Source organism: Lygodium microphyllum, chromosome 1, assembly GCF_053477565.2.
Source record: "Lygodium microphyllum isolate KBCC chromosome 1, Lygodium_microphyllum_v1.1.10, whole genome shotgun sequence".
Taxonomy (NCBI): Eukaryota; Viridiplantae; Streptophyta; class Polypodiopsida; order Schizaeales; family Lygodiaceae; genus Lygodium; species Lygodium microphyllum.
The window spans coordinates 181,222,933-181,238,665 of record NC_141135.1 but is presented as its reverse complement, the minus strand read 5'-3'; positions in this window follow the sequence as shown (position 1 = coordinate 181,238,665).

Below are 15,733 nucleotides of genomic sequence, written 5' to 3'. Positions count from 1 at the left end.
CCATCTTGTACACATCGTGCTATGTCTTGGTGATACAAGCCAAGCCGCCCTCCCAACTAGCCCACTGGATGTGGGTGTGCTCATCAATTTGTAACCCCTCCCGATCTCTGATGACCTGGGGGTTCCAGATCATCGATTGGCGGTCTGTCTCCTCCTGGCAACATGGGGGCTCTAAATTAGGGGCCTTACAGAGGCGCTACCACACACGAAGTAGGTTGTGGAGGAAGGAGGATCTAGGGGGCATGATCTAGGCCGTCGTGAAGATCCATCTCAAGGATGGCTTCCAATCACCCCCAAGCCTCAGTCTACACTCTTGGAGACCTTGTAATAGGACCTTCCATGTCTTCCCTACACTCTTGGAGACCCTCTTGCAATAGGACCTTCCATGTCTGCCCTCATGGTGTGAGCTCGTGGACTACTAGCTTGTCCAAAAGGGCCAGACTACTTTAGGTATATGATCTCAAGCCCTCCCTTTGACCGATGCCAGATGATGGTTGCCCATGCCACCTTGGCTCATGAGTCCCTGGAACCATCTGACCCAGCCCAAAGGAAATTTTGCTTTATGCAGCAAAGCTAAACTACATCGGACAAGGAAAAGCACCAACACGAGGCAATGTACCATGCTGTCACTAGGAGGACCTAGTTAACCACCAAGGCTCAGCGCGCTAGGAAAAGTCGAGCAGTACTCCAATAGGTCAGCTTCCATCGAATAGAGTTGAGGATTGGAAGAAACTGCTAGGCATGAGTGATGTTGAGTAGCACCTAGAAGCCTAGGTAACAAACGGTCTACCCTATTTACACCCATCTAAATTCGAAGTGGACGTCCCACTCCGTGCTAGAGTCCGGATCCGTAAGAAAACCAACCGACTTTTGTTAGTTGATATTTGGTCCCGATGTAGTGCAAAACACCTCGAGATCTAGTCTCACTCTCTCCAGCATCAACTCATCATCCTCTATGTAGAGTGATGTATCATCTACATAATCTGAGTCTAGAAGCTGTGTCTCCTCTCTCACCGGAAGTTGGAGGCCATGTCTCTCACTCACACATGACTGGAGGAAGTAAGACATCGCCTCTGCAAAGAGTAGGAACAGATATGGGACTAGACAGACCGATCTCTCCAGCCAAAACTCCTCCCCTCGCATGCCACCTATGAGAATCTTGCTGATAGCCAATCTATAAATTTTGGAGACCCTGCAGATCCATGCATGGGGGAAGCCAACCTCACCATGGTGCCCCCTAAGAAGTCCCAATCAACCCTGTCATAGGCTTTCTCAAAATCTAGGAGTAGTACTGCCAATCGTTGACCACTATGCTGGGCCTAGTCTGTCACCTCAAATAAGGCGAAGACATTGTCTAGGATGCTCCTATCCTAGACAAAGCCTCTCTATGTATCATAAATGATTTTTGGAAGCACAGGGCAGAGTCACCTACCTATCTTCTTGGCATTGCTTTATAGGCCACTGACAATAGGGGGCTTGGTGTCCACTGGGATAGCTCCAACTAATCTCCCCCTTTGGGGAGGATACTGATAAGACCTGTTGATAGACTCCCTGGCATCCATCGTGAGATGAAAATCTCCTGGCAGGCCACAAGTAGGGGGTCCTTCACCACCTCCAAGTACGTAGTGAAGAAGACCTTGGAAAGGCCATCCTCTCCCAAGCATTTCTTCCTGTCTTGTGTATGGAAAGCCTCCTCTAGTTTCTTCTCTATGAAGGGGTCTAGTAGGGAGCGTCCCATCTCCTCTGTGATGAGGGATGGGATGTGATCCTAGACCTGATGTCTACATCATTGCCCCATGATCTTATATACAAGTGGTGAGGCTCAAGCAAATAGAGGTCCATATGCCTCCACTCCTACCATGGGCACCGATGGCGTGCTGCCAACAAGTGTGTGAACTGTCTGGGAGTACCTCACTAACCCGTTGGGGGACCTAGGCAGGAAAGAGCTTGTGCTTTTGTAAAAGTAGGATGTTGGTTCATCCAGCAAGGGTAGACTGTAGCTCCTACTCATCAATCAACTTTCTAGAACCACATGCCCCACTATAGTGGAGGCTGTTCATATTCCAAGATGCAAGATGTAAACTCATAGGGAAACTTGTGGCTGATCGAACATGCATCTATTCGGTATGGAAGCTATTGATGAAGAAGAAGAGCTATGGGGCATGCTGATATGCTTTGTTGCAGGTCTGGATAGTGAACTCCATTCCCCCATGGAGAGCCATGGGCTGGACCATGGGGGTGATAGATGCACCTGGTGGTACCACCAGGGCATCTATTAGCCAGGTTGAGAGGCATGCCTCTGTACATTGGTAGAAATGGGCTGCCTGTGCTAGGGGCCAGTTCATCACATCCATCGGAGCTCTCCACACTGCTGAGGGGCTTGAAAGATAATGTTCAGAAGTGGGACTTTGGCCCCGGGCCAACCAACTTATGTCCATTATGCAACTTGGCCACTACTGCTGGAAAAGAGTGCTAGTCCTCCTTCTCCCATCCACTGGGAGATGTGATCTGCTATCTGACTCTTCACCTTCTCCTCTATCTGTGTCATCATCCAGTATCCGTATGAGAGGTCTGAAGGAAGAAAGCATAGTTTGGTCCATCCGGTGGTGCTTGTAGATGGACCTTGCCGCTCCTTGACTTGTGTACCATGAAGATTCCCACCTCCAGAGGTAGTGGGAATTCTCTGTGCTCCACAACTCTCAGGTAAAACCATGGACCACTATGAAAAAAATCATGTGGTAGCAGTTGTGCTTGTCTCGAGAAAGTGTGACAGGTGGCATGGACAGATGAGCTCGTGGCTGTGTGGGGAGGGGGGGTAGGCTGCTATGGTGAGTGGAGGACTTCGATGTATGGGGCTACTCACCTCTTGTGTGTGGGGCTGTCACCTGTACTGCGTGGGGATCAGGGGGACTGATTGACAAGGGGGGTTGGGATGGGGAGGGGGAGGATCGAGAGACGATAGGGTGGTCGGAGACACAAGGCAGGTGTGGGGGGGACTGTGGCTCTGGAGGGGGGGCTGTGCAGGCAGGAACCGTGGGGAGGATTGGGAGGGAGGGTGTGCGCGATGTGGGCCCTCGAGTGAAGTGGCATGTGATGCCTCAGTGGGAGATGGATGTGGAGGCCTGTGGTCCTATCGGGTGGGACGAGGAGGGGGGTCCGCGTGGTGCTCTGCCCAGAGGGACACTTTGCCCTCCTTCTCCTTACTGTCATGGTTGTATCTAAGGGTTTGCTAACTGCGGCCCCCCTGTTGTCTCCCCCTCTGTCATCTCTAGACCCATGTAAAACCGTCCTCCTCCACCTCTGGGCCTATCAGTGAAGCTGCCTTGGCTCCAAAGTGCATGCAATCTACTGCCTGATGCCCAAAGTCATGGCAATGTAGGCAGTGCCCTAGCTGCCCAACCACAATAACCTACTGCTTGAAAAAGTGTCTGCCTGCCTCAATCTCCAAAAACGGTGGTATATTCTTTGTCTCTTTCATTGCCACCTCGACATTTGGAACTCCTACGGTTCTCATTGAGTCAGTGAAGGAGGCGAGAAGGACAGTGCTGAAGAGCCATCCAAAGTCCTCCACTAACTGGCGATACTCTATCGCTAGTCTTGGGAAGAGTAGGGTGACGAGATGTTTAAGGAACCTATTGTGGAGCACAAATATCTCCACTATGAAACCATTGTACTAGGGAACCATGTAGATGACCCACTTCGTGGAAGCATAGGGTGAGCTAGCCACTAGCTCGCGGGCTAGTTTGCCGAGGTGAGTCGTACCATGAAGATCCCTTGCATATGAGAACTGCTTCCACAATCTGCACTATGCCAATGCTCAATGTGGAGTGAAGCCAATCCCAAAGTTAGGGAGTGTCCTATGACCTTGATGTTTCTTTTAGCTCTAGCTCTGTGGCATCGACGGCTAAGAGTTGTTCCTAAGAGAGGACGACGCGTAAGGTGTTTGGTTGGGAAGCACTCACAGAATGCACCGGCGTCTAACCACAGGTTTCCATTGTGCATCCCTACTGAGAACCTACCAATCATGTTGTTGTACTGCCGGAGGGGGGGAGTGTTGCTGCAAATGGAGGGGAGGGGGGGCAATAGCAAGGAAAGGGGGGATGCTATTTTCTGAAGGCGGTGGCAGCGTCGGACGCCAGAGGGATGACAATGTCAGACTAGAGCCACGCAGAGTGGGGGGCCTGCAGGCCGGTGGCTGCAGGGTGAAGGGGACGGGGGACAGTGCGCGGGGAAGGTACCAAGGCGGGGGGTAGCGTGACGGAGACTGCTAGCAGCGGGGCAGCAACAGGGGGTAGTCAGGCGTAGGACAACGCGGGGGGGGGGGCAGGCAACGCGATGGAGAGGATGTCAGAGGCAGAAGAGAGGCGCAGCGCGCCTCAAGGAGGGACAGGCGGGAGGAACAAGGGGGTGGCAGGGCACGATGGCAAATCAACGGCGTGACGGGCAGGAGCAAAAGTCACTATAGAATGGATATTGAGTTGACATAATTGAGATATACGCCTCAATACTTGAGTAATTGTTATTGCTAAAGAACCATAATTAGTGGCAAGGATTAACATTTTGGAGGAGTCATTGCACATCCTTTTGGGATCCACAACTTGAGATTGTGGTCAATATAGGTTTTTCTTAATGAAGTTAAATGCTTAATGTTGATTTTGTTCTTGCATGCTCTTGAGCTTAATTAAGGCCCATATGTGCACCCTTGTATCCTCAATATTTTGTTACTTGTGAGCTCTTCTTAGGAATAGTTTACTTTGCTTCTTCATAGATGTCTTCTTTGGGCTCGAGGATACCGCTTATCATCTTTTTTTTTTGTTGAATTCACTTAATAAAAATTGAGAGAACCTGCCATTGAGTTCAAGAGATAAAAAGTTTGATTTAAATTTTTTACTACTTTACAAGTTGCAAACTTATTTTGGTAGCTCAACTTTTTGGTTATGTCCCCCTCCCCTACCTCATATACAATGGAACTTGAGGAAAAATGATAGAGGAATACACCTCAATGTTGGAGTACTTGCTAACAAAGAACTAGAATTAGTTGATGAGGATTGAAATTTTGAAGGAGCCATTGCACATCCTTTTGGGGTCCATAACTTGAGGCAGCAGTTAAGGTATCCTTCAACATTTTTTCATTCATGAGCTCTGAATATTTACTTTGTTGCCTCATGCATGTATTCTTTTGGCTCAAGTATGCCATTGGTCACCTATTTTTTCCTACACTCGCTTGATAAATCTTGAGAGAACATGTTGTTGAGTCCTAAATTTAAAAGTTTTTAAGTTTGATTTTAAACTTTCACCACTATACTAATTTCAAACTTGTTAGTGGCCCAAGTTATTGGTGGTTAGTTTTCCCTACTCTGAAATGATTAAGGCACATAGCTTGATGCTGGAGTAGTTGTTAATCAAGAACTATGATCTGTGATGAGGATTGAAAGTTTGAAGAAGCCTACTTTTGGCTGATGAAGGTAGATCCTTAACATTGATTGCCTTCTTCTATAGTTTTGAGATTAATTAAAGGTCATATGCATCCTTATATCTTCAATATTTTTGCATTCTTGAGCTCTTCTCAAGAAAATACTTGCTTGCTTCATAGATGTCTTCTTTGGGCTTGAGCTTACTGCTTGTCACTTTGTCCTACATTCACTTGATAAAACTTGAGAGAACATGCATTTGAGTTCAATAATTTAAAATTTTGAAAGTTTTATTTAAAAATTTTACCACTTTACTAGTTTCAAACTCATTTAGCAGCTCAAGTTATTGGTTGCTTTCCCCCTCCCCCCTCCTTGCCTCCTCCTTCCCCCTCGCAAAACAAAGTTACAATGCTTCAAAGTGTTGCAAGGTTAGCTTTCTTGTTGTGTGCCAACTTTTCATTTAAAAAGTAACTTCTTTACAAAAAATTAGTTAGTGTTAGATATGTAAAAGAGCTAATGTTTTAAGTGTGAAGAATCCAATAGTTATAGAAATTTGGATTGTACTCAAATTCTTCAAAAGTATCCAAATCATGTGGGTTCTTTGTTAGATCACATAAATAAGTAGTCAAATTGCAAAGCAAGGGAGGGACTTGCAAAGTGACTTGTGCTATATGATTCATCTTGATTCAACATTTTGTTGACAAATGGATGATGCAACATTTATAGTGAAGAAACCAACTTCTGAGCTAGAATGATAGAACACAGTGAAGTGGTCTCATAGTAAGTTGGATCATACTGAAGAGTATCAACAACTTATCATTTCTCGGCCATTTTGCCAATAGAGATGAGTTCAATTGGATACAAAAACTAATTTTTCAAGATTGGACTTGAGGGATTTCATTTTAGCTTAAGTTCATATATTAGGGGAGTTTTGAGGTCTCAAAATTACCTTTTAGGATGGATGGATATATATATATATATGTATATATATGTATACATATATATATATATAGAGAGAGAGAGAGAGAGAGTAGTAGGAGTAAAGCCTTTGCAAAAAACCTTCTATCTTTGAATTATTTAATCTAAAAAGGATATAGATTATACCATGTGTAATTGTAGTTATGAGAACCTTTACATTAATGGGATAGGATCTCACATCTAGTTCACATTAATGACATGATCATGATTGCATGTCAAATCACAAAAGATATTGGTGCTTCAAACTCCCTTCTCATTTTTTTTCCTCTCCTTTTTTGGCTTATTCCTCTCTCTCTCTCTCTCTCTCTCTTTGTGTGTGTCTCTCTCTCTCTCTCTCTCTCTCTCTCTCTCTCTCTCTCTCTCTCTCTTTGTGTGCGTCTCTCTCTCTCTCTCTCTCTCATAGCCATGGATATAGATTCCCAAGCTCTTAGATCACATCCCCTATAATAGTGTATAAATCATTTCAATTTGATAGATTAAAATGGATCCATATTTGATTCAACTTTTTTAATGACAACCATTGTGTTAAATGTTTTTAAAGATATTAAACATGAGAAAAAGAATATACAATGCAAAGATATGTTTCAAGTCTTGATATTCAAGCAAATCTATTTTCTTTAATCATAATTACATATAGAAGAATGTTTAGAAGTCAATATAGAAAAGCTATTGCTTTTTGCTAGGACTTTTCCTAGAAGGAGACATCCTTTCTAGAAGTCCTTTAGGTTTTCTTTGATAATTTATTTTGTCATAATTTCTTTAGATTTTGAGTAAAATTTAATCTTAAAGCTTACTTTCTTTTATGTTTGGTTTATAATTTTATCATCGTTAAGAAAAATAAAATGAATCAATATTCTTATATTTGCAGATACTCTCTTACCATATGAATGGCTATCTTCTTGATGAGGACTCTAAAATCAATAATAAAGAGTGATTATTTCAAGTTATTTATGGTAGTTTGTATCATAAACTAAGAGTGATTATTCCAAGTTATTTATGGTAGTTCGTATCATAAACTATATTAACATATTTTGATTAATGAATCAATTCTCTTATATTTGTCATTACTCTCCAGCCACATGAATAGCAATCTTCTTGATGAGGACTTTGAAATCAACAACTTAGAGTGATTCTTTTAAGTTATTCATAGTAGTTTATATCATCAAGTATCTTAACATCTTTTGATTTAGGCATCTACTTCCTCTTTGCAAGAAGATTAGAAGGCATTGGAGAGCTCCGTAATCAATCTTTTTAGACTTCTATGTTAAAACAAGTTAATATCTTATAAATATAAAAAATTCAAATGATGAGGGAGGTCTTCAACCATTGTACTTACATCTTGATATTTCTATGGGATCCCTTTAAAGAACTAATGAAATAATATTGCTTTGCCCAAAAAGTTTGACTAGCCAACTTTAAGACTTGATGAATATTTTAAGATATTTATTTAGGATTATACTTTGTCTTCCTAGCAATTGAATTTTTTCCTTGCTATGATAAAAATTATTTATGAAATAAACATTAAAAAAATTTACAATGTCTTACAAGATCCATTTTCATTTATTTCTTTGTAAAAAATCAATTGCTAATGATAGTAGAAGTAGCTTAGATTTAATGATATCCCATGACTAGTTCAAAAAATTAAATCCATATAAGAAATACTTAAGACTATAAAATTTGGTGATTTTGAACCCAACATTGAGCTTAGAAGGCCTAAAAACCTTAAAAATGATTGCAAACATGATCTATTTTAGCTTTGGATAAAGTTTCAAGGATGCAATCTTGTAATGTGCGTTATGCAAAGAAAAATATCAAGAAGGAAAGGTAGTACAAGCAGTCATTTTTTTTTAAAAAAGACAATGTTGAAGAAGAATAGAAAACTAGATGTTGCTGGCCCTTATCTTTAGAAACACGATTTTTTTAGTTGATAGCATGCGAAACCCCCCAAAAAATCATGTTTCTTAAGATAGCTAACTATGTTGTCATGTGATTACATGTTCAATGAATGAAAAATAAGAAAAAAATATCCATATAAATATTCCAAATATATGCATATGGGAAACAAACTTACAAAGCACTTTTTATTGTCTTGATTCTTCCTTTCATCTTATCTATTCTCATGAACCCCTATGGTTTATAGCCTGATACGTACCCCCCTCAATATTTGGTGAATCCAATATGAAAAGCCCCGTCCAACCTACGATAGTATGAAAGTTTCAACAATACCTTCAAGATCTATAGGAACTAAGGATTGGAAGATGCTTCTAATGATTTAAAACATATGTTACAAGCTTTCAATATGTACATACAATAACAAAATGAATAGCATCAACAAAAACTATAGTAGTAGCAATTACAACATCAATAATAACTATAATAGCAAATTAAATTATAGTCTTAAGTGCAATATTAACTCAAAGTGACCAAAGTAATGGAGGCTGTAGAGAATCAAATGAAGCTATTTGACAACCAGAATATTTTTGGTAATCTAAAGCTGTATGAAGTCAAGAGGGACTTCTTCGGCTTTCCTACTCACATAATAGGTCAATAATCTATATGACTTGTAATTCATATACTGAAGTCAAGAGGGACTTCTTGTAATATTATATATATATATATATATATATATATATATAATCTGCCTTCGCGACGGCGCATCAAGCTGGAGCGTCGAGGGGGGATAGAGGAGCCAGCAAGCTCCTCACTGGAGCTTGCTCGGCTCCTTCTTCATGCATTGTGACACGTCGAGGAGGGGAGGATTCTCTCCCCCCCTATAAAATGGAGAGAGGGCTGAGCTGAAGGGGGAGACGTTGTCGTCGCGTTAAGAGTTGAAGGCCTTTCACCAGGGCTTTTAGTGCAGAAGAAGAGTTTGAGATTCAAGATTCAGAAAGGAAAAATGAATTGGGTTTTGATAAGATTCGGGGTTTAGAAAGAATTTAGGTATGGAAGAGGAATTCAAGCCTTCTCATTTTGTACTTAACATACATGAATAGAAGGAATAAGACTAACTTGATTACATCAAACGCTTCAGGATACATACATCATTTCATAAAGGATATTTTCAGATTTCTAATTCATTTATGAATGTCAAATGCAAGCTCTAATGGCATTTTATTTCATGTACATAGATGGATTTCAATCCTTTGGGTCAAGTATATTGATGCTAGAATCAAATACATCCAAGATTTGGGCCAAAGATACATGAAATGAATGGGAAAAGAATAATTCTAGCTTCAGCCCTATTTTAAAACAAAAAATTCAAGCCCATAAACAAATTCAAAATGAGCGTATAAACTCAAGAAGAAGCACTTTTTCATCTATGAACAATGTCCTGAAGAAAAGAGGTCATTTTCCTCTATTACAACCATAAAAACCCATGTTTGCTCATAAAATAAGATCAAAATAGTGGGCTTCCCTATTTATGACTGGTTATTTCAGCCCATAACAGTCCATAAGTCTTCAATATCCTCACCCTTTGCTTGCCCCAAAGTCACTCAAGTACTTAGGCACAAGTCGGGCTTCATTGGACCAATAATAAGGTAGAGAAGATGAGAGAAGTCGTACATAAGAGCAGGCTGCCTCCTCTTCTCTCAGATTTTCCCTCTTTATAGACAGTTTTAGCATGCATTTTTGTCAGACCAAAGAGGCTGAGAAGTGGAGCTCTCACCATGTTTACATCTTCAGTAGTTGGGCATGTTCATCTTCAGTTTGCATGCTCCACTTCATGCATCTCAGCTCCAGCTTTCTTCCAACCTTCCTCAGACAGTGCAGCCCGCATTTTGCGTCGAAAAATGCGGGCTGCTCTCTGCTCTATCCCTGGTCACTTTTTGACCAGCCTAGGTCACTTGCTGGTCATCTAAGTCAGTTACTTTTGGTCCCTTGTGGACCTAGTGGACTTTTGTCAGTTTTTGGCAACATTTTTGGGATTTGTCTATATTTTTGTACCTGAATTAATGTGATTTATCTAGCAAACTGTCAATTACTTCCAGATGTCCAAGTTATAGGTTCCCATAGACTTATTTTTCATAAATATATATGGTATAACTGCAAATTATATGCTAAATACAAAAGAACTTGTATAATTAATGTAGATATTGGATAATAATGCCTGAATTTTGTATGCAAATATCTCATGAAACTTCTTGTGAAACTCTTCTGTGTTTATAAGAATCCCATGATTTATATCATGGACAGTAAACTCTTTGACATTCACCCCCTCCTAACCTGCACATCCTCCGGCATGTGCCATTTCATAAGATTACAGGTCAAGGAGGGTCTTCTTCTTCATCTTCATTCTCTAAGTCTTTTTCTTCCTGTATGTCTTCAAGTAGAGGACTCATTTCTAAGTCATCAAGTTCATATCTTGAAGATTCTCTTCATTTGAAGAGTTTGATTCGTTTCCCAACTATTGGAATCTTAATCATAGTCCCATCCATTTCAGCCAAAGAGTAAGCAACATTATTATGTACTACTTTTACAACATATGGTCCAAACCATCGCTTGGCTAACTTCCTATTAGCACTATATTGATTATCCAAGCTGCTATCATAAACAAGAACCCAATCATTCTCTTGAATAGCTCTTGGACAGAGTCGATGGTGCTTATCAAACCTCTTCTTATTCTTTAATCTTGATGTTTTTAGCCTTTCAATGGTTATTTTAACATCCTCTAGCCTTCTTTCAAGTTACCTTATGTGTAAAGACATCAATTCTTCCATGTTCATGCCTTCATCCCAAGGCAAGATACTCCATGTGACAATGGATTCCTCAATAGGCATAATAGGTGGCTGTCCATACATGAGTTTAGCTGGCATATATCCTGTCACTGCACTATGGGTTGTTCTATCAGCCCATAATGCGAATGGTAGCATTTTAGGCCATTCCCTCAACTTTCCTTTGCATGATTTTGCTAAAGCTTTAAGAATTGGTTGATGACCTCTTTCACTCTTACCATTGCCTTCAGGATTGTAGGCTGAAGTAAGAGATAGCTTAATTCCCAATTGAGCAAAGAAATGGCGAGCTTCATCGGCATCCAATTCTCCTCTATCAACAGTTACTTTAGCAACACATCCATACCTGCAAAATACTTCTTCAAGTAAAAATCTACAAGCAGCATGAGTGGACTTTGTTGTCAAGGCCTTTCCTTCCACTTGATTTGTGAGATCTTCTCTAGCAAGTACTAGATATCTCATGTTCCAAATTCCTGTAGGCATGGTTATTAAATATATAACCCATCTATAGTGAATAGATAAAGGATAGGTAGGCTAAATCCCATCTCTATGTTTTATCATAGAATACATTTGACAAGCATGACAAGACTCAACAAAATGTTCAATGTCTTTGTACATGTTTTGCCACCAAAATTTTTCTTTTATTTTGGCAAAAGTAACCCATATGCCTCTATGACCCAGCGAATAGGCTTTCATGGAATTCTTGCATGACCTGTCTTTGTGTCTTTTTGTCACCTAAGACACAAACAGGCGCTCTTCCTTTCTTTTTTGCATGCCTCCAAAGGTAGCCATCTTTAAGAAAAAAACCATAGGCTTTTCTTCAATTCTCTTGAACTCTTCATGAGTCCATTCTTCCTTCTTTGTCATTGTACTCAAAAATTGGCCAATTTTTAGCCAATCATCTGCATAATATTCTTCTTTAAAGTGTGAACAAACCATAACAAAACATGGAATATGTTGTTTGCTAGCTGTCCATTGTCCTTCTTTAGTTGATTCATCCATCCTTGTTGATGTAAAAGTTGTATTATCAGCTGAACCTGTTGTTCTTGCTATAATTTTTGTTGTACCTGCATTAACAGTTTCATTTATAAACTCTGATTCTTCTTCATCCATCATTTCTTCTTCATCCATATATCTGGCACGTGAAAGCATGTCAACAACTGGATTATCTTTACTTGCAATATGTTTCAAATCAGGATTTAAGGATTTAATATAGGCTATCCATCTTAGTATGGCTATGTCAGGAGTGGAACAGTTGGCTATCATGCCCAAGAGTGGAAGGCAATCTGTCTCAACTATAACATGTGCGCCCATGAAGTACTCCGTGTCACATTTTAATGCAGTTACTACTCCCCAAAGCTCTCTTTTAATTTGAGCATACCTTTTTTGTCGTTCATTAAGAACCTTTGCTCCAAAGCGGATCACATATCTGTTGCCTTCAAGGTCGTCTTGGCCAACTGCCCATCCTATTCCAATAGGACTTGTGTCCACTGTGAGAAAAATGGGTTGTCCATTAGAGTAGTTAGCCCTCTTTAAAGTGGGAGCTGAAGTCAGCATTTTCTTGAGTTTCTGAATAGCCTGAGTGTGTTCTTTTGTCCATAGAGACCTTTGGCCCTTTCTTAGAAGCTGATAAAGACTTTCAGCAACATGAGGAAAATGTGGTATCCAAATAAGGTAGAAGACACATGCACCAAGAAATCTTCTCACTTCTGAAACATTTGTACATTCTTCTTGCATCTTGCTGATTGCATTTATTTTCGATGGAGAAGGCTTTCGGCCATATGGTCCACACATATGACCGACCACAATGACTTCTTCAACTCCAAAAAACAGATTTAGGTCCTGAAAGAGTAAGATGAACTTCTTCTAATTTAGACAGGATTTGAGCACAATCATTAATATGATCAAAAACAAACTTTCGACATCCAAGTTCATTGAGTTCTTCATTTTTCTCATGAACTTCACATCCTTTGATTGGAACATCATCAAGGAAAGGAAGAGTCAATTGAGGAATATAATCCCTCAATACTTTATGCATGGCATTCATCATGCGAGCTACTGAATTCGTAGCCCCTTGAGGTAGAGTACAAATGCGGACTAGGCCAAGAGGCATCTTCATTGTAGTAATGTCACGGCTTTCCAAAGCAAGCTGAAATTGGTCGTAGCCTGAATATAAGTCTCCCATGGAATAGATTGCCCTTCTTGCGAAAACTTCAGCAAACTCATCCACAATTGGTCCTAATCCAACATTTCTAATAGTGACTTTATTAACGTGTTGCAAATCTTGAATGAATCGTAAAGATCCATTCTTCTTAGGTACGGTAAACCATCGGTTGGAATATGGAGCTGAAGATGGCTCCAATATTCGCATTTATATCTTTTCATTTAAAAGTTCCAATAACTTAGGCAAATGAGCCCTTGGAACTGGAATTGGTTTAAGATTCCAAGGCACATGTGGGATCGTAAAAATTACCATTGGAGCCACAATGCTTGGATCCACACAGCCGATTTCATGCGGCTGAGATGAAAAGGCTTTACCATGGTTCTTTAACATTTGCATGAAAATTTGTTTTTCAGCCGGCAAGAGAAAAGAGTCTTCACCAATTTTCAGCTTTTGTAGACTTTCAGCTGTAAATTGATGGCCAATATCTTTAGGATCACGAAGGCTTGGTTGTTTGGATACCCTTTCTGCCAATCCTTCGCTTTCAGGTGGTAGAGGAGTAGCTACCGGCTTGACCTTCTTATCAACTGTTTTATATTTTGTTTCTACTCTTGCTTCATCCTTGTTTGGCTGTCCAAAGGCTTCATAATCTGCAAATTCTTGAATTATGTCATACATATCCAATGTACATACCTGTATGGATTGATTTTCAGCTTGATTTTCTGCATGAACGGTTGTATAAATTTTAGCCATTGTATCGTTATAATTCAGCCCATAAAATAGACCTGAAATTTCTTCATCTTTAGGTAAAACATCAATTTGCTTCAGTTCTTGCTCCATATGACTCAAATACTTTCTTTCAGCCCTGTTCATGGCTGAAAATAGTTTATAACAGGCCACTCCATTGGTTGAAAAAAACCTGCAAATCAGCTTTAGACCTTGCCTCCTTCATATGTGGAGGCAATTTTTTATGACATGATGCACTGCCATAGCCTCCACTTATAGCAGCGCTACCCGAAAACCCTTAAATTCTCAGGCATTAGGAGGAACGGGATGATCTCTCAATCGATCCCTATTCCGATGGTGATTAACACAAACAGTTAGGAATTGAACAGCCTTATCATTATCCTTGCTTCTTATCCGAGCATATGATGAACCATCATCAAGAGCCTTTGTCTCTAAACGAGACTCGAAAATAAATGGTTGTCCAAGAATGATTGGATAACTGCAAGAATCTTGAACAAAGAAATGAAATTCATCTTTTACATTACCAATAGTAACTTGTACATAAGGACATGCTACATAAAGATCGCCAGAAGAGTTATTGGCTGCCTTCATGCGTCACCCTGGGTCCACGTCAATGGGCCATCCACCATTCTCATAGAGACTTCTTGACATAACATTAATTTCTGAACCATGGTCTATAAGGGCAATGCATGGAGTTTCTTTCTCACCGATTTTAACAACAATTTTAGTAGTCGCCCTTACCCAATGGGTACGGGAATAGTGACTACTTGGAATAAAGTGAGTTTCACTTTCTTCCTGCATGTTGTGAAGAAAAGTCTCTTTCTTTTGCATGGGATGCACTTTAGATTGAGAAGTTTCCACCATTATGGCTTCTTCAACTTCTGCTTCATAAATGTCTTCATCTTTGGCTTCTATGGCTGCAATCAATTCTTTGATTGCCTCCAATCGAATCCCTTGAGTTTTCAACTTCTCTTCATCTTGCAAATACACATGAAGTACTTGCAAAAAAGCATGTACAGATTCTTCAGTTTTCTCATCAACATATTGTCTTTTTCATTTAATTACATCAATTATTACATCATGAAATCCTCGTTTTGCAATACCGAGAATTTCACTTAATGTAAATTCAATTCTACTTCCAAGAATCCTTTCTTCTAGGATCCGTTTAAGATCCGTTGCGGTCTCTATGTCTGACTGCAACTTGTAACTGGGATGTTTGCTTTTTCTTTTTCCTTCTGTCTTCTTTGCTTGAGGGGCATCTCCCATGTAAAATTCTGGTGGTGGTGGATTTTTAGCAGCCTTCTATTTGTCTGGTTTGCTTCTTGTTATGCGTTTAGTTGGTCCTAAAGAAGAAGGACCGGCAACATCTTCTTCTCTTCTTCTCTTTTCTTCTATCATGGCTCCTTGATTATTAATTTCAGCTAGCTGGGAAAAAGCTGAAAATGAATCCACAAGCTCGGACCATCCAGTTCTTCCTCGAATACATTGGCTGGTAGTGGCTAAATCATCCTTAGTTGCCTTGCCTTGCTCCATGCGTTCTAAGGCCTGTGTCCACACTTTAGATTTTGCATTAGTTTTACATGCTTTAACAATTTCATTAGTTGGCTCAATTTGCAACCCATAAGTTGCAGCATCAACAGCTGCATAGGCTATTCTTGTTGCCAAATCCTCCAATCTTTTCTTCATGCCGCCATTACCGAAGTTTG